We start from the raw sequence: 25030 nt of genomic DNA, 5'->3' as shown, positions 1-25030 counted from the left end.
CTATGGCCGATACAAATAAAGATTTATTCTACCATTCTGGAGGGCACCAGGTTGGCAAAGGTTATTTCATTCCGTAGAAGCTGTAGAAGATTAATTGGTGGGGGGTCATTTTCCATACTAGGGGACAACTTTTAATTGGCAATGCTGACAGTGAAGGGTACACTTTATTTTGAGGGGCTCTGTTGTTACTTTGTTACCAATACATTACTCTGAGATGAAATGAACAAGTAACTATTAGAGGTGGTCATCCCTTTTAACAGTAGAGAGAAGCTTTTATGAATCAGTATCTCAACAAGGCACTGATATAGTAGAGGTGTGCAAGTCCTTTGTCCTGGAAGCAAATTATGAAGTGAATTTGGGTGACTCAGGATGATCTTATTGCTCCCTGAGTTGAACCACAGCATAAATGAAATGCCACATATTGGTTTAGGGAACCCAAAGAGTTTCATGTCAGTCTATTACTCTATTTTTGTGCGCTCTCTGTTTTTATGATAATGATATCCAGGGCTTTTTCTTCTAACTGGAACTAACTGGAACTCAGTTCTGGCACCTCTCAGGTGGATGTCTTTGCAATTCTAAGAGAACAAGAGAGATGTTCATGGTGAGTTTGGTGAGTCCTGGACCCTCTTTTTCTAGAAAAATAGCACTGAGTAGCCCATGTGCTATTTTTTGCTCTTGCCACAGATTTATATTCTGCAGGCAAATAAGGCTAAATGACCAACCAACCTATACATTTTTTTAAAAAAAAAATGTGCTAGAGTGGAAAAAGAGGGGTGTGTGTGAAAGAAGAACAAAAATATCAGTGAATTACCTTGGCTTTATTAGATTATACATTATTGATAGTGAGGTGTAATATGCAGTTCATATCTGAAATCTGAGTTAGCATATTTCCCTTCTTTGCAGGCTTAACTGAATTGCATTGTGTTGTCTACCTTGTAACAAGGCATGCTCATGAAATCCAAAACAGGAAAATGCTAACCGTAATTTCAAAGGCTTTAAGGAAAAGCAACATACTTCAGGGCAGACTATACATAAGTGTGAAAAGGGGCTGTGCAGTTTGGGAAATGCCTTATCTTTGCCTGCAGTGGATAAACTAAAGCTTCAGGAGATCCAGGCAGAGCATTTGCAAACATAATCTTTCCATCTATATGAGGAAAGAGACTGGCCTGGCCCCAAGTAATCAGTGTTATACACAATGGGTGAAATCCTGCACCACTAAAATTCATGGTAGTTTTGCTTTTGGGCAGGACTGCACACTATCCCTGTAAATCTACTTTATTCCTGTTAGGACAGGCATTTCTAATACTGGGTACATGATAATTTCTTCTTCTGGTGTATCCTTTAACACTTGGGATGGGTGAATAATTCAGTAAAATTTGCATCCAACCCAAAGCACAGAAATTAATAACTAAACTGGCCATTGGAATCATCTTGCTGCTTTAGGGCAGTCTACAATAGCTATAAGGGATGTGGGTGGCACTGTGGTTTATTTTTTTTTTATGATAATTTTTTATTAAGGTTTCAACAAATTTTATAATAACACAAAAAGCAAAACATCACAACAACAATACAAACAAACAATACAAAACAGAAATCAAACAAAATTAAAAGGTTCAATTCTTGGTTTCATACAGCTTTCTTTCCGGACTTCCTCACATCTCCCTTTTCTGTTTTCAAATTTCCAATTTATTTTCAACATATTATTCCCCTATTTTAACCAAATTAATATGTCTTAATTTCTTTTAAAGTTAACCATTCCTGCTGCTATCCACTCATCTTTTTCTCTTCCCTCCTTAACTAAACTGTGGTTCTCTTATTTGTTACTAATGAAACATCTTTGCATATTCCTTCAGCTTTGTCACTAATGCCACATTGTCTCAATATCCTGCATCATATTAACATTCATATAGTTTACAATGTTTTTGCAGATAATCTTTAAATTTCTTCCATTCTTCTTCTATTTGTTCTTCTCCCGTATCTTGGATTCTGCCAGTCATTTCTGCTAAGTCCATATAGTCCATCAATTGCATCTGCCATTCTTCCAGAGTGGGCATATCTTGTGTCTTCCAATACTTTGCGATGAGTATTCTTGCTGCTGTTGTTGCGTACATAAAAAAGGTTCTATCCTTCTTTAACACCTTCTGATCAACAATGCCCAAAAGGAAGGCCTCTGGTTTCTTCAAGAAGTTATACCTAAATACCTTTTTCAACTCATTATAGATCATTTCCCAGAATGCCTTTACCCTTGGGCATGTCCACCAGAGGTGAAAGAATGTTCCCTCAGTTTCCTTACACTTCCAACATTTATTATCGGGCAAATGGTATATCTTTGCAAGCTTGACTGGTGTCATGTACCACCTATAAATCATTTTCATAATATTTTCTTTCAAGGCATTACATGCCGTAAATTTCATACCAGTGGTCCATAACCGTTCCCAGTCAGCAAACATAATATTATAACCAATGTCTTGTGCCCACTTAATCATAGCTGATTTAATAATAATAATAATAATAATAATAATAATAATTTATTATTTATACCCCGCCCATCTGGCTGGGCCTCCCCAGCCACTCTGGGCGGCTTCCATAGAAAGCAAAAATACAATAAAATATCACATGTTAAAAACTTGCCTGAACATGGCTGCCTTAAGATGTCTTCTGAATGTCAGGTAGTTGTTAATCGCTTTGACATCTGCTGGAAGGGTGTTCCACAGGGCAGGCGCCACTACCGAGAAGGCCCTCTGCCTGGTTCCCTGTAGCTTTACTTCTCGCAATGAGGGAACCGCCAGAAGGCCCTCGGCGCTAGACCTCAGCGTCCGGGCAGAATGATGGGGGTGGAGACGCTCCTTCAGGTATACTGGACCAAGGCCATTTAGGGCTTTAAAGGTCAGCACCAACACTTTGAATTGTGCTCGGAAACGTACTGGGAGCCAATGTAGGTCTTTCAAGACCGGTGTTATATGGTCTCGGGGGCCGCCCCCAGTCACCAGTCTAGCTGCCGCATTCTGGATTAGTTGTAGTTTCCGAGTCACCTTCAAAGGTAGCCCCACGTAGAGTGCATTGCAGTAGTCCAAGCGGGAGATAACCAGAGCATGCACCACTCTGGCGAGACAATCCACAGGCAGATAGGGTCTCAGCCTACGTACCAGATGGAGCTGGTAAACAGCTGCCCTGGACACAGATTTGATCTGTGCCTCCATGGACAGCTGTGAGTCCAAAATGACTCCCAGGCTGCGCACCTGGTCCTTCAGGGGCACAGTTACCCCATTCAGGACCAGGGAATTCTCCACACCTGCCCGCCTCCTGTCCCCCAAAAACAGCACTTCTGTCTTGTCAGGATTCAACCTCAATCTGTTAGCCGCCATCCATCCTCCAACCGCCTCCAGACACTCACACAGGACCTCCACCGCCTTCACTGGTTCTGATTTAAAAGAGAGGTAGAGCTGGGTATCATCCGCATACTGATGAACACCCAGCCCAAACCTCCTGATGATCTCTCCCAGCGGCTGCATGTAAATGTTGAAAAGCATGGGGGAGAGGACAGAACCCTGAGGCACCCCACAAGTGAGAGCCCAGGGGTCTGAACACTCATCCCCCACCACCACTTTCTGAACACGGCCCAGGAGGAAGGAGCGGAACCACTGTATGACAGTGCCCCTAGCTCCCAGCCCCTCAATACGGTCCAGAAGGATGTTATGGTCGATGGTATCAAACGCCGCTGAGAGATCCAGCAGAACTAGGAAACAGCTCTCACCTTTGTCCCTAGCCCGCCGAAGATCATCAACCAGTGCGACCAAGGCAGTTTCAGTCCCATGATGAGGCCTGAATCCCGACTGGAAGGGATCCAAATGGTCCGCTTCTTCCAGGCGTGCCTGGAGTTGTTCGGCCACCGCTCGCTCAATCACCTTGCCCAAGAATGGAAGATTTGAAACTGGGCGATAGTTGGCCATTGTGGCCGCATCTAAAGATGGTTTTTTAAGAAGCGGTTTAATAACCGCCTCTTTCAGCGGGTCTGGGAATGCTCCCTCACGGAGGGAAGCATTCACCACCCCACGAAGCCCATCGCCCAGTCCTTCCCGGCTAGCTTTTATAAGCCAGGATGGGCAAGGATCCAGGAGACAGGTGGTTGGCTTCACTCGTCCAAGCAGCCTGTCCACATCCTCGGAGGTAACAGATTGGAATTGATCCCACTCAACTTGACTAGACAGAACTCTAGCACTCTCCCGCCCCGGCCCTGCTCCCATGGTGGAGTCTACTTCTTCCCGAATCTGAGCGATTTTATCTGCAAAAAACTTTGCAAAATCATTGCAGGAGAACATGTGGCCCGTACTGGGCCCCGATGTTGCAGGTGGTTCCACTAAATTGTGAACCACCTGAAAAAGTCTCCTGCTGCTGTTTTCTGCAGATGCAATAGAGGCGGTGAAGAAATTCTTCTTCGCCGTCGCTATCGCCACTTGGTAGGCTCGACGTTGAGCTCTAACCTGTGTCCGGTCAGATTCGGAATGAGTTATCCGCCACCGGCGCTCTAGCCGTCTCAACGATTGTTTCATTGCCCTCAGATCCGTGGAAAACCACGGGGCTGTCCGGGCTCCATGCAATCGGAGAGGGCGCTTCGGAGCCAAACAGTCAATAGCCCTGGTTAACTCCACATTCCAGCGGGCCACCAGGGAATCGGCTGAAAGGCCATCAACATGGGATAAAGCATCCCCTACCACTCTCTGGAAACCATTTGGATCCATTAAGTGGCGGGGGCGGACCATCCGAATTGGTCCCACCTCCCTGCAGAGGGGATGGGTCGCAGAGAAGTCCAGTTGCACCAGGAAGTGATCTGACCATGGCACTTCTTTCGTTTCGCTTTTACTTAGTGTCAGATCACCAACATCCATAGAGGTAAACACCAGGTCCAAGGCATGTCCGTGACTATGGGTTGGGCCAGACTTATTCAGGGACAGCCCCATGGAGGCCATGCTTTCCACAAAGTCCCGAGCAGCCCCTTGTAAGGTCGTGTCGGCATGGATGTTAAAATCCCCTAGGACGACCAAGCTAGGTGTCTGCAGGAGAACATCTGCCACAACCTGAAGCAGCTCGGGCAGGGAATCCTTGGTGCAGCGGGGAGGTCGGTACACCAAAAGGAATCCTGTACTGCCCCTATTGCCCAACTTCCAGAACATGCACTCGGAAAACTGGGTCTTCCCAATAGGACGCCTGGTGAAAACTAATGACTTCCTAAAAATCACTGCAACCCCCCCTCCCCGCCCACATGACCTGGGTTGCTGTGCGTAAGAGAAACCTGGTGGACAAGCAGCGGCAAGGACAGGCCCATCTGCTTCATCCAACCAAGTCTCTGTTACACATGCCAGGTCAAGTCCTCCATCCATGATCAAGTCATGGATGGCAGTAGTCTTATGAATCATTGACCTGGCATTGCACAGCAGCACCTTCAGGTCATGTGGGTATCCCTTGCTGATTCTAGTATCCATCCGGTCAGGACCAGACCCGGAGGCAGGGATAGTCTTCAGACAACGACTAAACCTGCCTCCTCTGTAATGACATGGTCTGGTCTTAGCGTAACTCCTCCTCCTACCCGTGATCACTGAGATCGGTTGTCCCAGTGCATCCCCCCCCTGTGGAACATGCCGCAGCCATTTTGTGGGCTGGGGCCCACTCCCCGGCAGCCCTGAACCCTCCCCCTAAGAACAAAATAACACCTTAAACAAACAAAACCAATAAAACAATACAAACAAAAAATGTAAAAATTACAAAACATCAAAATAATAATTAAAAAATAATAATCCCCAAACCCAACCAAACATCGATCCCACCCCCACCCCCCACATATAAAAAAAAATTTAAAAACATTTTAAAAACACTCTGCCCCTCCGGCAGTAACAACAACTGTCCTAGTGAGGCCTGTCAGGCCCCGCCCCAGACCAGGTGGTAAGTGGCAGGAAGGAGCAGGGCCCTCAGGCACTCAGGGGAGTCCTCCTGGGCAGCAGGCAGCAAGCAGCAAGCAGTCCTTGTGAGGCTTCAGGCCCCGCCCCAGGCCAGATGGTAAGTGGCAACAGCAGGGCCCTCAAGCACTCACTCAGGGGAGTCCTCCTGGGCAGCAGGCAGCAAGCCGCATGCAGTCCTTATGAGGCTTCAGGCCCCGCCCCAGGCCAGATGATAAGTGGCAAGAGCAGGGCCCTCAAGCACTCACTCAGGGGAGTCCTCCTGGGCAGCAGGCAGCAAGCCGCATGCAGTCCTTATGAGGCTTCAGGCCCCACCCCAGGCCAGATGGTAAGTGGCAGAGAGGAGCAGGGCCCTCGGCACTCACTCAGGGGAGTCCTCCTGGGCAGCAGGCAGCAAGCACCACGCAGTCCTTATGAGGCTTCAGGCCCCGCCCCAGGCCAGATGGTAAGTGGCAAGAGCAGGGCCCTCAAGCACTCACTCAGGGGAGTCCTCCTGAGTGTTCCATTTTAACAGCAAGTTATACATTCTTGACAATGTCTTAGTTTTAGGTTCTAACAATTCCGTTTCTAGTTTCGATTTTTCCACCTGGAAACCTAGTTTCTTGTCCATGTTAAAAGCCACTCTAATTTGGTAATAATGTAGCCAGTCTCGCACTCTATCTTTTAGCTTCTCAAAGCTCTGCAATTTCCATGTGTTTCCTTCCTGTTCTAATATCTCCCAATATTTCGGCCATTTGGCCTCCATATTGAGCTTTTTCAGAGCCTTGGCCTCCATAGGTGACAACCACCTTGGGGTCTTATTTTCTAGCAAGTCTTTATATCTTATCCAGACATTAAAAACTGCTCTCCTGACAATATGGTTCTTAAATACTTTATGAACTCTTACCTTGTCGTACCACAAGTATGCATGCCATCCAAACGCATTATTAAACCCTTCCAAGTCTAGAATGTCAGTGTTTTCAAGGAGTAGCCAGTCCTTAATCCAGCAGAAAGCTGCTGATTCATAATAAAGCTTCATGTCTGGCAGGGCAAACCCCCCTCTTTCTTTAGTATCGGTTAATATTTTAAATTTTATTCTGGGCTTTTTGCCCTGCCAGACAAATTTAGAAATATCTCGCTGCCACCTCTTGAAACAATCCATTCTGTCCACAATCTGCAAAGTCTGAAACAAAAACAACATTTTCGGCAAAACATTCATCTTTATAGCGGCAATTCGGCCCAACAAGGAGAGTTTCAAGTTTGACCATGTTTCTAGATCTTTCTTTACCTCTGACCAACATTTTTCATAGTTGTCCTTAAATAAATTCAGGTTTTTAGCTGTCATATTTATCCCTAGGTATTTCACTTTCTTCACCACGTTTAAATCTGTCTCTTTCTGAAGCTTTTCTATTTCCATTAAGGTCATATTTTTCTCCAATACTTTAGTTTTTTGTTTATTTAATTTGAATCCTGCTACTTGACCAAACTCCTGAATCAGTTCTAAGACTCTTTTTGTACTAGATTCTGGCTCCTGTAACGTTAAGACCAAGTCATCTGCAAAGGCTTTAAGTTTATATTGTTTAGCTCCGACCTGAACCCCTTTAATCAACTGGTCCCTCCTAATCAGATTCAGGAGCACCTCCAGGACCGAGATAAATAGCAATGGAGAGATAGGGCACCCCTGTCGCGTTCCTTTTTCAATTTTAATCTCTTCTGACACCACATTGTTAACTATCAATTTTGCTTTTTGTTCCGAATATATTGCTTCTATGCTATTTAAACCACAGAGCCTAGGGCTTGTCAATCAGAAGGTCAGCGGTTCAAATCCCTGCAATGGGGTGAGCTCCCGCTGCTCAGTCCCTGCTCCTGCCCACCTAGCAGTTCGAAAGCACGTCAAAGTGCAAGTAGATAAATAGGTACCGCTCTGGTAGGAAGGTAAATGGTGTTTCTGTGTGCTGCTCTGGTTTGCCAGAAGCAGCTTAGTCATGCTGGCCACATGACCCGGAAGCTATCTGCGGACAAATGCTGGCTCCCTTGGCCAGTAAAGCGAGATGAGCGCTGCAACCCCAAAGACATCTGCAACTGGACCTAACAGTCAGAGGTCCCTTTACCTTTATGATAGCTATGTTGATCTTGTTAGGAAAATTATGCAGAAGTGATTCTGTTTTTCACTACATTGACTGGTTGCTTATATTGAGAAGACTTTGTCTAGAAAGGCAACTTATATGTGTTTAAATTAATGAAATATAAATAAATACACCAGGAAATAACTGAAAGACTGCTCTCTGCTTCTGTTGCCATTTCCCCCTTATTCCTATGATGCCTTCTTTATTGGTCATGTAGGCAATCCCAGCCAATTGGGAATCACATTGTAGAATTGGATGGAGTGGCAAAGCCACACATCCAATAACATTTAGTTATGTGCCTAAAGGTGTGCATAATGACTTAAAGGGAGGGCAGTGCATCCTAAAGTAATCATATTGGTGGCCCCAGCCTTTTTGAGGTTCATGTAGTGAACAGAAGATTGACACCTTCCTGTTTTGAGATTCCTTAAACAGTAAAAGAGGTGTATTTGTGATTTGGAGGTGGGGTTCAGGATGAGGACCACAAGCCCCAAGATAGAGTATATAAAATAAAATAAAAAACATTTCAAAAGGGATAACCAAACAGAGAAATCCAAGTGCTAAATGCTGCATTGTGTTTAATGTGGCTGAGCCTTCCCTTCTAAGATTGTGTCTGTTGTACCTGTTTTACATATATATATTAAGCGGGAAAGGTAAACATAAAAGACCCCTGGATGGTTAAGTCCAGTCGATTTCTACTGTGGGGCGCGGCATTCATCTCTGTTTTCAGGTCGAGGGAGCTGATGTTTGTCTGCAGACAGCTTTTCTAGGTCATGTTTGTACTGCAACGGGCACCATGGCGGAAACCAGAGCGCAAGGAAATGCTATTTACCTTCTGCCACAGCAGTACCTATTTATCTACTTGTGCTGGTATGATTTTGAACTGCTCGGTTGGCAGAAGCTGGGACAAAGCAATGGGAGCTCACCCCGTCATGCGGATTTGACCTGCTGACCTTACGATCAGCAGCTGAAAAGGCTCGGTGGTTTAGACCACAGCGCCACCCACATCCATCTATTGATGATAAATATATGTACTATATATGAGCATAATATGAAAGAATGGCACATAAATGAACTTGATGGTTGTGGTGGCAGGTCATTGCAGCCAGGGAATCTTGCCCTGGGTCTTGAAGGGACTGGCTGCTTTTTTGTTTGAGTTTAAAACTTTATTTTAACAAGACTCCCACCCTGAGCCTCAGACAATCTCTGCACAGGCCTGAGAGGTGGTATTCTTCTCGTGTTAAGAGTATTGTTTCTGCAAACTACAGTGCCACAGTGAAACATTCTTTAGAGTTGGAATTTAGAAGCCAGGTATTAAGGAAGACCAGCAGAGCCTAACAGTTATTAGATCAGCACTGTGGCTATTCATGTAAATCTTTATGCAATAAACCTTGTTGGACATTGCCTGCTGTGCCTCAGCAACCTGACAAAACAAGCAGATGCTGCCTTTCTGCTCAAAGCAGTGGGTAAGCATGTTTTCTTTCTTCTGAAGGCCATCATTAATTGCAAGCACATCCACTCTCAAGCAAGCACTGAGGTAATTGGAGACTTACTTAATTACCCTACATCCTTTTTCCAGAAAGGTTATAGGTGGCTTCAGGAGCATAATGGCTATCATTCTGTCATGCCTAATAGCTCGTCTTATGGATCTGTTAACTTGTTAAAGAACAGGAATCAGAGAGCAGGAGCAAATAGACAACTTTCACAAAGGAGGGATGTGAAAAATGGGGTTCCCCTAAAGATATGCATTTCTTTTCAGCATGTTCATCAATGATCTGGGGTTGAGGGTGAACAGTAAGTTGGCCAAGGTTGTGGATGATACCAAATTATTAGAACTTCCTGACAGTAAGAGCTGTTCGACAGTGGAATTTGCTGCCAAGGAGTGTGGTGGAGTCTCCTTCTTTGGAGGTCTTTAAGCAGAGGCTTGACAACCATATGTCAGGAGTGCTCTGATGGTGTTTCCTGCTTGGCAGGGGGTTGGACTCGATGGCCCTTGTAGTCTCTTCCAACTCTATGATTCTATGATTCTATTAGGAGTGGTGCAAAAAATGAAAATGTATTACAAAGAGCTCCAAACCAATCTCTCCAAACTGCTTAAACAGACATTAAAATTGCAAGTCCAATTCAATGTAAGGATAAAGTGAGTGAACTACACCAGGGCAAAACCAAACCAAAACACCCCTAACTTAACTTATATACTCTTGTGGAGTCTGAGCTGGCAGTGATGAACTAGGAAAGGGACTGTGGTAGACAGCACAATGAAAACATTGACTCATTGTGTGGCAGCTGTGAAGGAGGTGGATTCTATGTTAGAAGATCATCATGTAAGGGATTCAAACTCCCAGTGTTGTACTTCCTTTATACAAAAGTATGGTGCAACCACATTCGGAATACAGTGCATACTTCTGGTTTACAAGGTTAAGTATGCATGATCTGGAGAAAGAGAACAGAGATAGATATTATCTCTCTCCCAACCCATAGTACTAGAACCTGGGGTCATCCAGTGAAAACAGACAAAAGGAGGAATGTCTTCATTCACCCAAGATCCTGTGAGATTTGTTTCCACAGAATGTGGTGACTGTTAGTTTCTGTTCTTATCACTGAGCAGCTGCGTGGAGTCACAGGACTCTGTTTACATTCCAGAGACAGTCCAGACTCTTGGAAGTCTCACGGGAGAGGAGACAAGATGTGACGTTAGTGGTTTCCTGTTTCCTTTGTTCCTTTGTTCAGTTGCTCTCTGGTCTCACAGGGAGACGATGTATATTTCTTTGTTCTCTGCATAGCTAGAAAATAACGCATAGCAATGTAGCTCATACTATCTCATCCTTCCGCATTCTGTTTTGATGCTCTGCTGGGATAACGTGCCTGAGGCCTTATCAAAGGATCAGGTCGTCAATTAATCGTCAGGAGGCGATTCCGAAGATGAGCCTTATCAGCTCGGTCGAACAGAGATTCCGACAGTAACGGCTATCTACTTAGATGGCTTTACAAGGGGGTTAGATAATTTAATGGAGGATGAAAAATATAAGTGGCTACTATTCATGATGATTATATACTACCTCCAAGAGCAGAAGCACTAGGCCTGTCCATACTGGTTGCTGGGAGGAAACCACTGAATAATGCATATTGCTCTCATGTCCTCATTACAGGCTTTCCACAGGCATCTGGTTGGTCACTGAGGAAAACATGATGATAGACTAGAACAGCATTTGTTCTTATCGAGTAGGGATCTTATTATGTTCTGAGACACAAAGGGTGCTTAGTCAAGTTCCAGTGGCATTGAACTGTTACTTGCAAATAATGCTTTTTTGTAACATTCTTCCAAGAGTATCCAAGGATCTGAGGTCTTGCTCAAATATTTGAAGCAAAGTACAGGTATGCAGAGCCGAACTCATGTTGCCACCGAATGTTCGTAACTGAAACTTGTTTTATTTTGAACATTCATTACCAGTTTCACTATTTCCATTAACGTTATACAATTTATCACTCCTTCTAAGTAAGGAACTCAAAGGGTAAATTCCAGACAAAATGGAGACACTGAAAAAAGAGAGGAAAAGGATCAGCATTCCTGGGTGGGTGGGAGTCTTTAAAATAAGTCTTTAAAAATAAAATACAATAAAAAACAAAATTCAAGGGAGCAAAAACTGGGGGAATGGGACACACATAAGAAGAGCCCTGAAAAATCAGGTGAAAGGCCTATCATGCCCAGTATCCTGTTCTCAAAGTAGTCAACCAAAAGCTTTTGGGAAGCCCACAACTTGGGAATGAATGCAATAATACTCAGCCCACTTATGAACCTGGTATTTAGAGGCATATAGAACATAGCCATTGATAGCTTGTCTTCCATGAATTTATTTAATCTTCTTTTCAAGCCATCCAGGTTGGTGGTCACCACTACATCTTGTGGGTAGTTCAATAGTTTAAGTTCAATAGTTTAAGTAGAACAAACAAACCCAAAAACCATAGTTAACTGTAAGGGAGCAGATGAACCTGGCTCAAATGAGGACTGAGCATGCTCAGTAGTCATGGAATGTGAAGTAACAGATATGAAAAACAGAAGGGGGTGGAGCACAATGTCCTGCCTGCTTTGAGGGAAAGACTAGCTAGAACTCTGAACAGGAGCGCTTCTTTTCAGGTGGCTGATAAATTTATGATATAACTGCTATTTCTGCTTTATTAAAAAGTGCTACTACATTTCCTGCTTGTTAACACAGTCTGAGGAAGAATAGGAAAATAGACAGCAAGGCCACATAACTAACTACAACTGTGTCACCAATTAGGCTGCCAATTTTACAGTTCTCCTGTTTCGATCCATTACACTATTACCATTTGATAAACACTTCACAAAGTCCCACAGAGTAACCTTTCAATGGACAGTTAATATGAGGAGATTTAAGAAAAAAAAAAGCACAAATTTATCCAGTCCTGTCAGTATGCCATAGGAGAGAGGATGCTGGAGAGAAGGTAGAAATCCAAGCAAAACTGATGCACAATATATGTATCTATGATGACCAAAAGTGATATTATAGGCATAAGGAAAATAAAGGAATAAACTATGGTTGTACTCTAAAGAGAACAGGATATTATTCTGTCTGTGATATGTTGTGAAATGTTAGAGGGGTAATGTAATTGAGAAAACAGGAAACAAAAACTGCAGGCATGAAATGACAGATATAATAAGCTTTTACATTTCTGTATCTGTTCCTGTCTTCATCTCTTGAGGACCAGTAAATTGAGGGGATGGAAGATCAGTTTCCTACATTTCTCTTTATCTTGGATCTCTCTATTCATTACGTTGTAATATTGGCCACACATTTTCAGCCTCCAGTTCTTAGTATGGAGAAGCTGGTCTCTTAGCCTCCTGCCTGCCATTTTCCTTTAAGTCACAATGTTTCAATGATTGTGGCCAAAATACATGTGTTCAAAGTTTGAACATCTGCATCATATTTATAAGCACGAATGGGACCTACTATCTAGGTAGAATAGGAACAAAGGGGTCAGCACTGCACAGAGTTGCTTGTGGGGACATTTATTTTCTTCTGGTATTTCCAAATGCCTTGGACAGACACAAACAAAGGCTTTGGTAGGATTCATCTATAGTTAATTTATCCATGCTAAAAAATTTAAATTGCTTGTAAACACATTGTATATAATATTGAGTTAGAGGAAACAGATTTTAGACATCTAGAGTTATGATTATATATTCATAGCCTAAATAAAAGAAATCATTTGCTGCTTTATGGCTATTTATTCTCATAACAGGTATGCCTTGGAAATCTAATATCTCCATTTCCATCCCCCATTGTGTTTTCCCATCACTGGCATGCTGGGTGCCTAAATCAAGTACCAATCTCACAAGTAAACCAAAATAGCAACCTTTGAATTTTTAATTTTACAGTCCCTGAAGCTTTGAGGAACCAGTGCACATGTAATCAATTTTAATTTAACTCTGAGCCCACTGCTGTGTTTACTGTAAATGGCCTTTATAGGAGCTGAATCTAATATAATTTCTCTACTATATTTTTTCATCGAGATGCTTTGTGTTGTATCCCACCTGTTAACCCAGATAAATTAAGGTGAGTCATACTTATATGAGATGAAATCTGAAATCACTAATTTTGGGGGGGGAGAAGGGGGGAGAGAAAAATTCAGATGACATTTAAAAAGGCACATTCTACTTCTGATAATCTATATCAAGCACAGTAGGCTTGTTCAGCTGTTGAGAGTGGTCCTACCAAATGCCATTTCTCCAATACCTGTTTTTGAGGTACACATGCTGAAGGTTTTCGGTTCTCCATTAAAAGCCTAGAACAGCTTTGGTCAAAATGACCCAGATCACAGTACTTCTGTTATGAAGGAATAGAGTACAGGGACAAATTCACATTTACATGATACTCTCCAGTCGTTCCATTTTCTTAATCATTATCACTCACACAGAATGTAGCACTGGAAAGTTCCACGAAATTGGCTCAGAGACACAGTTACAAAATAGTTGTCATCTTCATCAGGTCACCTTGACCATAAGTGTTGAGTGGGTGCCTGAAAGCACTGCAAAGCACTTTCTCATATGCCACAAACGTTTTAATTGCAATACTCAGGCAGGGGCACAAGATCTAATCACACAATTTGCTATTGAAGTGGCTAGCGGGAGAGCCACTAGTTAGATATTCACTTGTCAGACTCTGTCAGGTTTGGAATAGATGCTTAAACAATGACAGCATCTTCTTAGCAATGCCAGCTCCACATTTGCAAGAGCTCTTGACATGAGCTCGTCCTACCGCAACATGCACGTCCTTATAGGAATAATGCTATCAACATATGGAATAATGACAGGCTGCAGATATATGACATCATGTGTTACTCTTCTTCTCAATGTCAGGATAAGCTTTATCATTCTAGTGTCTGGGATTCAGAAAACACTCAGAGTGGAAAGGGGTAAAAGACACCAAGCAGGAAGTTTGAGGAGAGATGAATAGGTCAAAGTGCTTGATGATATTGTACAAGAAACATTACTAGTTACACACAGTAGCTGGCACCCAAGATCTGTTCTGAATGCAGAATAACTGCACTATTTTCCTTATGTGAGATGTTCATACAATGGAAGCCTTAAAAGGTAAAGGTAAAGGGACCTCTGACCATTAGGTCCAGTCGTGACCGACTCTGGGGTTGCGGCGCTCATCTCGCTTTATTGGCCGGGGGAGCCAGCGTACAGCTTCTGGGTCATGTGGCCAGCATGACTAAGCCGCTTCTGGCGAACCAGAGCAGCACATGGAAATGCCATTTACCTTCCCGCTGGAGTGGTACCTATTTATCTACTTGCACTTTGACATGCTTTCGAACTGCTAGGTTTTCAGGAGCAGGGACTGAGCAGTGGGGATTCGAACTGCCAACCTTCTGATCAGCATGTCCTAGGCTCTGTGGTTTAACCCACAGTGCCACCCGCATCCCTAATGGAAGCCTTAGACAAAGCCAAATACCCTTTTACACATGCCTATGTAGTATACACAGCTTGTTTAGCCTGTTCAATCTGCATGCAAAACTTGACAGGACTGCAGTCCCTGTTCATGCAGAACTCAACACAAAGTGCCACAACTTCACAAGTGCATTGCCATTCTTTTCTGCATTTTTCAGCAATTGTGACAGAATGTACTTGTGTTCCACAGGAATCTGTCAAAGAGAGAGAAAGAGAAAATAAATGAAAAACTGCAGCAAAGTAGTCTTCCATGCACCAACTCTAGAATGATCTATGGAATTTTTTCAACTTAAAAGCTAAAACTGAAGGGGACAAAATGTGGGAGCAGAGCCAATACAGAGAACAATAATGAGATCCCGTGCAGAACAGCCATTCATTTATAAATTCAATAACTCCAACATGATTCCATGATCATTTTCACTTATGTTTCCTATTACTCCGTTTCCAGTGCACCAGTCTATGCTCCAAGTTCCATTTATATTTTAAAAAACAGACTATGAATACATATAATTTTCTTACATGGTTTGTTGTGGTTGGGAAATCTGGGGTTTATTTTTAATTCACTAAAAGCATGGAACTCAATCTATGTAGATGTATTCATAATTTAAATTCACACTGAATTTAATGGGCCATATTCGCCAGTAAGTTTACATTCGATTTCAGCCAAAAGGCCATAATACGCTATGGTAAGGTCTGGAAGTGTTTGTAGAGAAGATGGGGTTAGAATAACCATAAATGCCCTCTGATTGCTCTAAGCACATCCTTTGTATGGGCAAGTAATGGCCCATGAAGAGTAGGTAGGGGTTGATTGGAAAAGATGACTCACACTTCTACTGCAAAGTAACTGCAATGGGAAAAGGCAATATTAGCTGCAATGATTTTGTTTGTTTGTTTGTTAGCTTTTTTACTGGGACCTTGAATTCTTCTAGACTGTCAACTGTTTGGGAGTATAATTCAAACACATGTCAGCAAATTCACGTTACACAATGCATGGTTATTTGGAGCTCCTGCTTCCCACAAAAATCAGACCATTTGTGATAAGTGATGGGAAAATGCACTGGAGAGTATGAGATAACATTTGTTTGATCCATTAATCAGAATTAATGCTCAATATATAGCATGTGCCATCTGAACTCCCCGCAAACAAATCAGGGTGAATGCTCAACCAGTTTCTGGAAGAAAAGATATAGAACTGTTTGGTAGCTCTGAAAACTACCAGCATTTGGATTCTGTCTAGGTCTTTCTGAGGTTCTGATGTGGGAGCAGTGATGTTTAACTGTTTGTTGGGGTGGTGAGCTGTGCCTCTATCTATGATGAACTATGGAGGGGTGAGGAATTTGCATAGTTTGCATTTTAATACAGCTGCTTAAATGTGCAGCTAATTTTGATTTTGGTGTTTGCTGCCCTAGGCTGCTTTGTGAGGAAGGGCGGAATAGAAATCTAATGAATAAAATAAGTAACAATTTGCATTTTCTCAGTCAGTATGTGAACTGAAACCCAGCTGTCAATCAAAATTTGCATTTTCAATTATTGTTATTTTGGAATTTTGGAATGTAGGCGAAAAGAAGAAATGACATACAACAAGGCATATATGACGCAACAAAACATTTTAAGATGTTTTTAATGTTTGTTTTTGTAAATCACTTTGAGTTCACCTTTTCCTGATAATGGTGATGTAATGGTTCTAGGGGGTTGCTAGTGCGTAAGTTGGCGCCACACCTGGCTGAGTTACCTGGGTGAACCCTTTCTGTCCGGACAGCCACCCATCCGTGGCTGTCTCAATCGCTGGCAGAATCCGTCAGTGGGCATTTCTTGAACCTCTTCCAGCAAAGAAGTTCTTTGACGCCCAGTCTCCTCCTACTCTCCCTGCGTGGAAGTCTTCTGCGCCGGGAGGGTGTGGGCAGCAGAGGACCCGTGCTCTCCCCGCTGGTCTCCGGCGAGGAGTCCTGGAGCCTTCTCTCCGATTCCCCCATCTGCCCCCCTCCTCCGCTGGTGCTATGCTGATTTCCTTCCCCAGCGGATGGGCTGCCTCTCTCCCTACTGGGACCCTCTCCGGCATCCATCTGGAGTCTTCCCTCCGCCTCTGGCTCCGATGGCAGTTCCCTGACAGGTGATTGTGGCATTCGTACAGAGCCCCCTGTCGTTTCACGGACTATTGACCCGTACACCACTAATCCGCTGCTACCAACCAGGTAAAACACTTAGTCTCAGTCAGGTTCTCAAGTTAACGAAGATTGTAGTTTATTGCAAACACAAATAAACTTTAAATACATTCAAAACGCTGTTACTCTTTACCCTCTTAGTCTTATTTTATCCTGTCTCTAACTCTTTTACCTCCCTTCACACAAGAACCAACTGCACTAACTGTCTCTCTATTTCCAACTGTCTTCCAACTGCTTTTTCCCAACTGTCTAAACCTCTGGCTAAGCCTTTTAAAAACAGGTAGGCTCCACCTCTGGGCTTTTCTATTGGTCTACCTATTAACCCTTTCTCTCCCCCTGTACAGAAATTTCCAAAAGAATGGGTAAACACCACAGTGATGAATAAATATAAATTATAATAAGGGAAAGTTCACACAAACATGTGTATACATATGAAAATACAAAATAGCTAAATACTAAAAAAAACTGCATCATGTTGCTTCCAAAATTGTGTATATTAGGCAAAACAGCATACAAATATGAAGATATTAGGAGAAATGCACACAAAAATTCTTATACATTTTTGTGCAGGTTTTTTCTAAAAGTTGCAAACTGATTCAGAAATAAGAAAAACTAAACTTAAGAGTGGAAAAACAGGGAACTTAGCAAATATCTGTCCATCCCTGTGCTCAAGCTGTGTATTTAAAACAAACTCAAGTATTGCAAAATACTCTGAAAGCCTTCAGAGACATCTTTCCAAACCTGGGTAAGCACTCTGCCCTTGGCAATCTTCACAGCCCAGAGACCTGAGGGGGGCAATAACAATGCATTTATACAACAAATGGCATGCAGTTTGTCTTTCCTGTTTGCAGAGACTTGGATCATTGTACAGTAGGTCTGAATCACAGAATAGGCCTTCTGGGACCATGCCCTTGTAGAAAGGAAACTAAAACAATATACTTTATCTTATACAACTGACTCCTTCCGAACAACACTTCTGCTACTTTTAGTGTCAAACTAGACATGATTTTTGTCCTGAGATTGTCCTGGCATGCAAGAGTTTTCCATAAGAAATAGCTGGTGTGTGTGTATGTGTAAGGGACGTGTGTGGCACTGTGGGTTAAACCACAGTGCCTAGGACTTGCCGATCAGAAGGTTGGTGGTTCGAATCCCCGCGACGGGGTGAGCTCCCATTGCTTGGTCCCTGCTCCTGCCAACCTAGCAGTTCGAAAGCACGTCAAAGTGCAAGTAGATAAATAGGTACCGCTCTGGTGGGAAGGTAAACGGTGTTTCTGTGTGCTGCTCTGGTTCGCCAGAAGCGGCTTAGTCATGCTAGCTACATGACCCGGAAGCTGTACACCGGCTCCCTCGGCCAATAAAGCGAGATGAGCGCCGCAACCCCAGAGTCGGCCACGACTGGACCTAATGGTCAGGGGTCAGGGTGTATGTGTACGACAGGTGGTCACTGTGACACAGAGCAGGTGGAACTTGACCCTTTGCCCCAGGTGACGTCCCAGTCAGTACTCCCTCCCTACCTATTATCGCCAATGGGAACAAAGCTGTCATTGGTGTCAAAGAGATTTTTCATCCCATTTAAATTGCCAGACATGGGGGAGGGTGGTCTGGTTCCAGGACCATGGCAGGGAAAGTGTAAAAGCCCACTCCCCTCATACCACATTTTATATCTGGTTAGCTGAACTGCACTAGTCATTTCTTAATGAAAAATCTTGCATACTGTGAAAGGTAGATATCCTATCCAGTCTGGCCTATAGGTTGAGTTACTGAAGCACCATGTGATAGTCTTCATAGTAACATGAGACACTATTGGGACCATAATGTGTTGACCTCTGTTTACATAAAGTGACATGGCAGACTGGAAAACAGAGCCCCTGGCATGATTCCTCTGTAGCAAGTTAGAATTACACCCACATGAAATCACGGTAGACTGGAAGTCTTTGAAGGTGTTTTATTAATTTATTTTACAAATTTATACACTGCTTCACAACCAGAAACTATCAAAGTTTCCTGCTTGGCAGGGGGTTGGACTCAATGGCCCTTGTGGTCTCTTCCAACTCTATGATTCTATGATTCTAAGGTAAAATGTCTCTTCCAACTCTATGACTCTATGATTCTAAGGTAAAATGTCATAAAATTCAAAAGATACAAACTTTAAAAATGAAACATTTCTTAAAATCCTAAAAGCAATCAAACTATTACTACTGTTAGCCAATTAATGTTCCATAAATTGATGAGGTCACATTTCAAGGAAGGCCTTCTTCGACCTGAATATTATGATGCTGGAAGCTTCTTTAATTTCAGCTGGTAACTGATTCCAGAGGCAGAAGCTGCAATGCTAAAAAACCTGTGTGTGTTTTTAGTACAAACTAATCACATCTCGGTGACCTGAAGTACTCTGGACAGTGTCCCATCTGAGGATCATAGTTGCTGGGCAGGAATATATGAGTGCTAATATGCCAATTTAATGATTTAACAATTCGTGTTTCAAATTTGGTATGTTTCAAATTTTGTAAACAGCTTTGAGACCCAGATGTGGTCATCGTTTATTTTAACTAAATAAATTTTATGGACTGGTAACTTTGGTGGATGTATTCATAAAGCTGGTCTTGCTCTTTCAGAAGAGCTGTCTCTTTGAAAAGAAAGAAAAGTAGCTGATTTGAAAGTCAGGGCTGAAAAGGAGCTATTACCTTAATCTGAATATAACAGTATGGCCCACATCCCATCTTGAATGCACAGCAGAACGATGCTGTTGCTAGACAATTGAGCCAAGTCTCCTGAACCGTGGGTAGCATCTCTTTGCAGGTGATCCTTCTACCTGCTACAATTTTAGCTGCACCAGATTTTTCATCTCAGCTTGCAGTGATTATATCCCATTTACAAGAACAAGGGGAGAAATCCCCTTCCCGCCATCGCTAATACAGTGTCGTAACAAGATGCAAAATACAGAGGTGAAACAATTGGGACTTCATTTCAAAACAGATCAGCATGTCATAGAGCCCAAGGGGGAGGGAGGGGGGGAACCCTGCAAGTTCCCAGCTGGGAAAACTTGTAATTGCAGCCAGCCAGAACATTGATATAGAGATAGCAAAGCCACTAACAAGGGAGACAGAAAATGTAAGAGATGAATGAAGGAAACATTGTCATATGTAAGACAGGAGCTCCACTTAATATGATAAAATGCTCATCGGCCACTGAAAGTTAAGCTGGCATGAAGGAAATTGATTACTACATGATGTGACTAAAATCTGCGTTCAAAAAATATGAGCGGTGGGTGAGGAGAGGCAAATATAAGGGGAAGCGTAAACCAACAAAGGGAAACAATTGCCTGAAACTGTAAATCTAGAATTCTACCCTTCAACAACAAAGACAATCAAGACAAATAAGAATATTAGGAGAGTAGCGGAAGAGTAGACAGCGCTGCAGGCGGATATGCATATTGTTCCCAGCATCCAAGCCCTCCCCTCCGTTCAGCTTGTGTGGCATCTGGAAAGCCGCAGTCTGAAAACTAATATCTTTTACAGCAGAAAGAGAGATGCACGGACTCTGAATGTTTGCTGAGGATTTGTTTGTATTGTAAGAGCAGACGTGTATGTTCATGAAGGGTAGAGGCGTAGGATGTAGAGTAGAGATTGTGTAATAGGACAAGAGGGCAGACCCTCCAAGCGTCCCTATTTTGCAGGGGCAGTCCTGGATTTACAGAAGCCATTCCGGTTTCTGATTTGATCGCGGAATGTCCCTCTTGTCCTTAGGACGTCCCTATTTTCGTTGGAGAAATGTTGGAAGGCATGAGAGGGGACACACTTGCAAGGTCCTTAAAAGGTTCCTGCACCTCTGTAGCATACATGGCCTGTCTCCAAAGCCCATGAAAGCTCATCTTTTTCTGAAATTTGTCCTTCCCTACTCCCAACACACAGAAATGTGCAGGATCGCCACTCTGAAGGGTGGAGGGCAATTAGCTATGCCTATCTGTCAGGCGGCAGAGGAACCAACCCACACGGAAGGTTGCCAGGAATGGATAAGACAAGGTAAAGTCCTTACCACCTGCTTTTTATTCAATAGTCACAGAGAGAGGCTTGGGAATGCAGCCTCTTGGAATAATGGCATTGTCCCGAGTGATATAGGAAGCCCAGAGCACTTGTTAATTAGATGTCCCTTTTATGAAGAAGCACATAGTGAGACCATTGATCCCCTGCTGGTGAGGCTCGCTGAACTCCCAGAAAAGCAAAAATTTGACATTTTCCTGTTAGGCAAAGATCATAAGATGAACCGGATGGTCGTCAGATTCTGTGTACAGATCTGTAGGCGCAGACCATCCCCCAACCCAAACTAGTTCATTAAGAAAATCCCCAAACTCGGTTCCATGGGTGACTCTGGGTCATCTCTCTGCAGTAGCTTATCTTAAAGTTTTAAGTGTCTATATGCTTATCACATTTATAAATTTTAAATTTATTGTTGTACATTTTTTTAAATGTTTGTTTTATAAAAAGTGTGTTTTATAAGCTGGTCTCTGACCATAATAAATTATCACTGGGTAACAATTTTTTTTACTTTTTGAATGTTGTCTAGATTTCTACAACTGATTTAGGGTATTTTTGCACTGCTGAATCAGGAAATGGCATCCGTTTCTCTCCCTCAGGTCAGGTTTACTGTAAACTGAATGGTGGGCATTGATAAAGGTAAGTACACGTAAATTGCATGTTGCTTCACCATTTTCAAACTTCAGGGCTTGAACTTCCGTTTCTTGGAACTCCTGGAATGCTCAGCGGCAGGGAGGTCTCTTTTCAGAGTCCAACAGTAGTCAGCCATCATGACTGCGTCCCAGCGACCCTGATACCTGTTTCCATCTCTTTCATGTCCTGATGGAATCTCTCCCCCTGCTCGTCACTCATTGAACCCAGGTTCTCAGGAAACCGGTCCATACGTGAAAATAGGTAGTGCATCTTGACGCTCATCTTGCAGCCCAGGTTTCTGAAAGCAGTCAGCATGTTGTTGACAAGTTCTGCGTAGTTTCTGGCCTTATTGTTGCCAAGAAAGTACTTCACTACCAGAACAAATGCCTTCCATGCTTCCAGTTCCACTTCATTCATTGAGTTTCCAAACTCTGGATCTCTGATGAGCTGACGGATCTGAGGACCGTCAAAGATGCCAGCTTTCAACTTCTCCATGGTCAATCCTGGAAAAGCCTGGCACAAGTAAGTGAAGCAGTCACCATCCTTGTCCAGAGCCTTGGTGAACTGCTTGATTAAGCCAAGCTTGATGTGCAGCGGTGGGAAGAGTATTCTGTCTTTGTCCACCAGAGGGTCGTTGATGACATTCCTTTCTTTGCAAGGCACCAATTCCTCCCGCACAGGCCAGTCGTTCTTCGTGTAATGCTGAGCACGGTCCCTACTATCCCACATGCACAGAAAACATGGGTACTTGGTGAAGCCAGACTGTTGTCCCAACAAAAAGTTAACCATCTTCAGGTCAACACAAATAAACCACTTATGCTGATCATAACCAATTTTCTCCAGCACATACTTCACCGCTTCATAGTTCTCCTTCAGTGTACTCGAGTGAGCCAGGGGTATAGAGGCAAACTGGTTGCCATTGTGTAGCAGAACACATTTCAGTGATCGCTTGCTGCTGTCAATGAACAGTCTCCAATCTTTGGGTTTGTACTGTGGCACTCCAGGCTTGAGCAGAAGCTGTGCAATATCTGCACAGTACACCAAGTCCTTCTCTTCCGAGAAAAAACGGAGGTACTCTTGATGCCTGCGGAAGAAGCTGATGCGAGCACTGTCAGAGAGGAGGTTTTTTTCCTTCAATCTGGATGCCAACAGTTCAGCAGAGTCCTTTGACAAGCTGAGGTCGTGAACTAGATCATTCAACTCCTTTTGGGAAAATGGATGTGGAGCATCATCTTCAAGAACCACTTCTTCTTCTTCATGTCCTTCAACACTGGAGGCATCTTCGTCACTAATGTCAGGAAGTTCTCCGAAGATAGGCACTGGAATTTCATCACAATGAGCTACAGGACGGCGTGCTGATTGAAGATCAGGATTAACTTAGTTTTGATCCCCCAACTTTATGCTTTGCCGCACCAATTTATGGAAGATTTCAAGGTTTTATGACTTCAAACTGATCCCTTTTCGACATAATCACCCAGAACTATTGGAGCTGAATACTTCTTATCATTAAAATAATCATTTCCAATCAAAACAATTATTCGACATGGCATTTTACCCCCACCAACTTCTTCTAAAATGCTCCACACAAGTGTACATGTGAACAAAAACGTAAAAAAAGACATGTGGCCATAGCTCAAAAACTTGACCTGATTGAGCAAAACCAATGTGATTTTTGGATTCAGCGCATCAGATTCATCCTAAATCAACTGAAAAAACTCAGACAACAAATTTGTGGTTGACCAGTGATCTATCGTCTGTCTGTCTATCTATCTATCTATCTATCTATCTATCTATCTATCTATCTATCTATCTATCTATCTATCTCTCTATCTCTCTATCTCTCTATCTCTCTATCTCTCTATCTCTCTATCTCTCTATCTATCTATCATCTTGTCCCGAGTGAATCTCCACCCCTCCATCTCTCCCACTTTCTCTTGAGTCATCACTACGGGTGCTTAAAAAGTGCCCTCTGCCTTTGAGCTCTTTGCTCTCCTACTTTCAAGGCTTGCTGGGTTCTGGGTGGGGGGGGGGACCTTGAATGCTTTCTAATGACATTGAGTCCATCAGCTATCAACCCCCTGGTGCTTCCTCCTCCTCCTCCTCCTCTCCCATTATTTCCCAGCTTGTCTCCTCATCTGCCTCTGAACTGTGACCTCCCTCAAACCCCTGTTGTAATTCTGAACTGTTGTCTTCTTCTCTGGAAGGCACAGGCTAGGGAGGCATTCTACACCATTCCTCCTCTGCCCAGTCCCTGACACTATCATGGATATGCCTCTACTGAATTGAAATAATGAAGCTTTACATGTTGGGGACCAATTTGCAGAAGCTGAACATAGCCCAGAATAACTAAGGAGAGAGTACAAGAATACTTGGCTAGTTTAGATGTATTCAAGTCTCCAGGGCCAGATGAACTGCATCCAAGAGTATTAAAAGAACTGGCAGATGTGATCTCAGAACCACTGGCAGTCATCTTTGAGAATTCCTGGAGAACAGGCGAAGTCCCGGCAGACTGGAGGAGGTCAAATGTTGTCCCTATTTTCAAAAAGGGGAAAAGAGAGGACCCAAATAATTACCGCCCAGTCAGTCTGACATCAATACCAGGGAAGATTCTGGAGAAGATCATTAAGCAAACAGTCTGTGAGCACCTAGAAAGGAATGCTGTGATCACCAATAGTCAGCATGGATTTCTGAAAAATAAGTCATGTCAGACTAACCTGATCTCGTTTTTTGACAGAATTACAAGCCTGGTAGATGAAGGGAGCACAGTGGATGTAGCCTACCTTGATTTCAGCAAGGCATTTGACAAGGTGCCCCATGATATTCTTGTAAAGAAGCTGGTAAAATGCGGTCTTGACTATGCTACCACTCAGTGGATTTGTAACTGGCTGACTGACCGAACCCAAAGGGTGCTCATCAATGGTTCCTCTTCATCCTGGAGAAGAGTGACTAGTGGGGTGCCACAGGGTTCTGTCTTGGGCCCGGTCTTATTCAACATCTTTATCAACGACTTGGATGATGGACTCAAGGGCATCCTGATCAAATTTGCAGATGACACCAAACTGGGAGGGGTGGCTAACACCCCAGAGGACAGGATCACACTTCAAAACGACCTTGACAGATTAGAGAACTGGGCCCAAACAAACAAGATGAATTTTAACAGGGAGAAATGTAAAGT

Source organism: Podarcis cretensis (assembly GCF_951804945.1).
Source record: "Podarcis cretensis genome assembly, chromosome: 11".
Lineage (NCBI taxonomy): Eukaryota > Metazoa > Chordata > Lepidosauria > Squamata > Lacertidae > Podarcis > Podarcis cretensis.
This window is presented reverse-complemented; position numbering follows the sequence as displayed.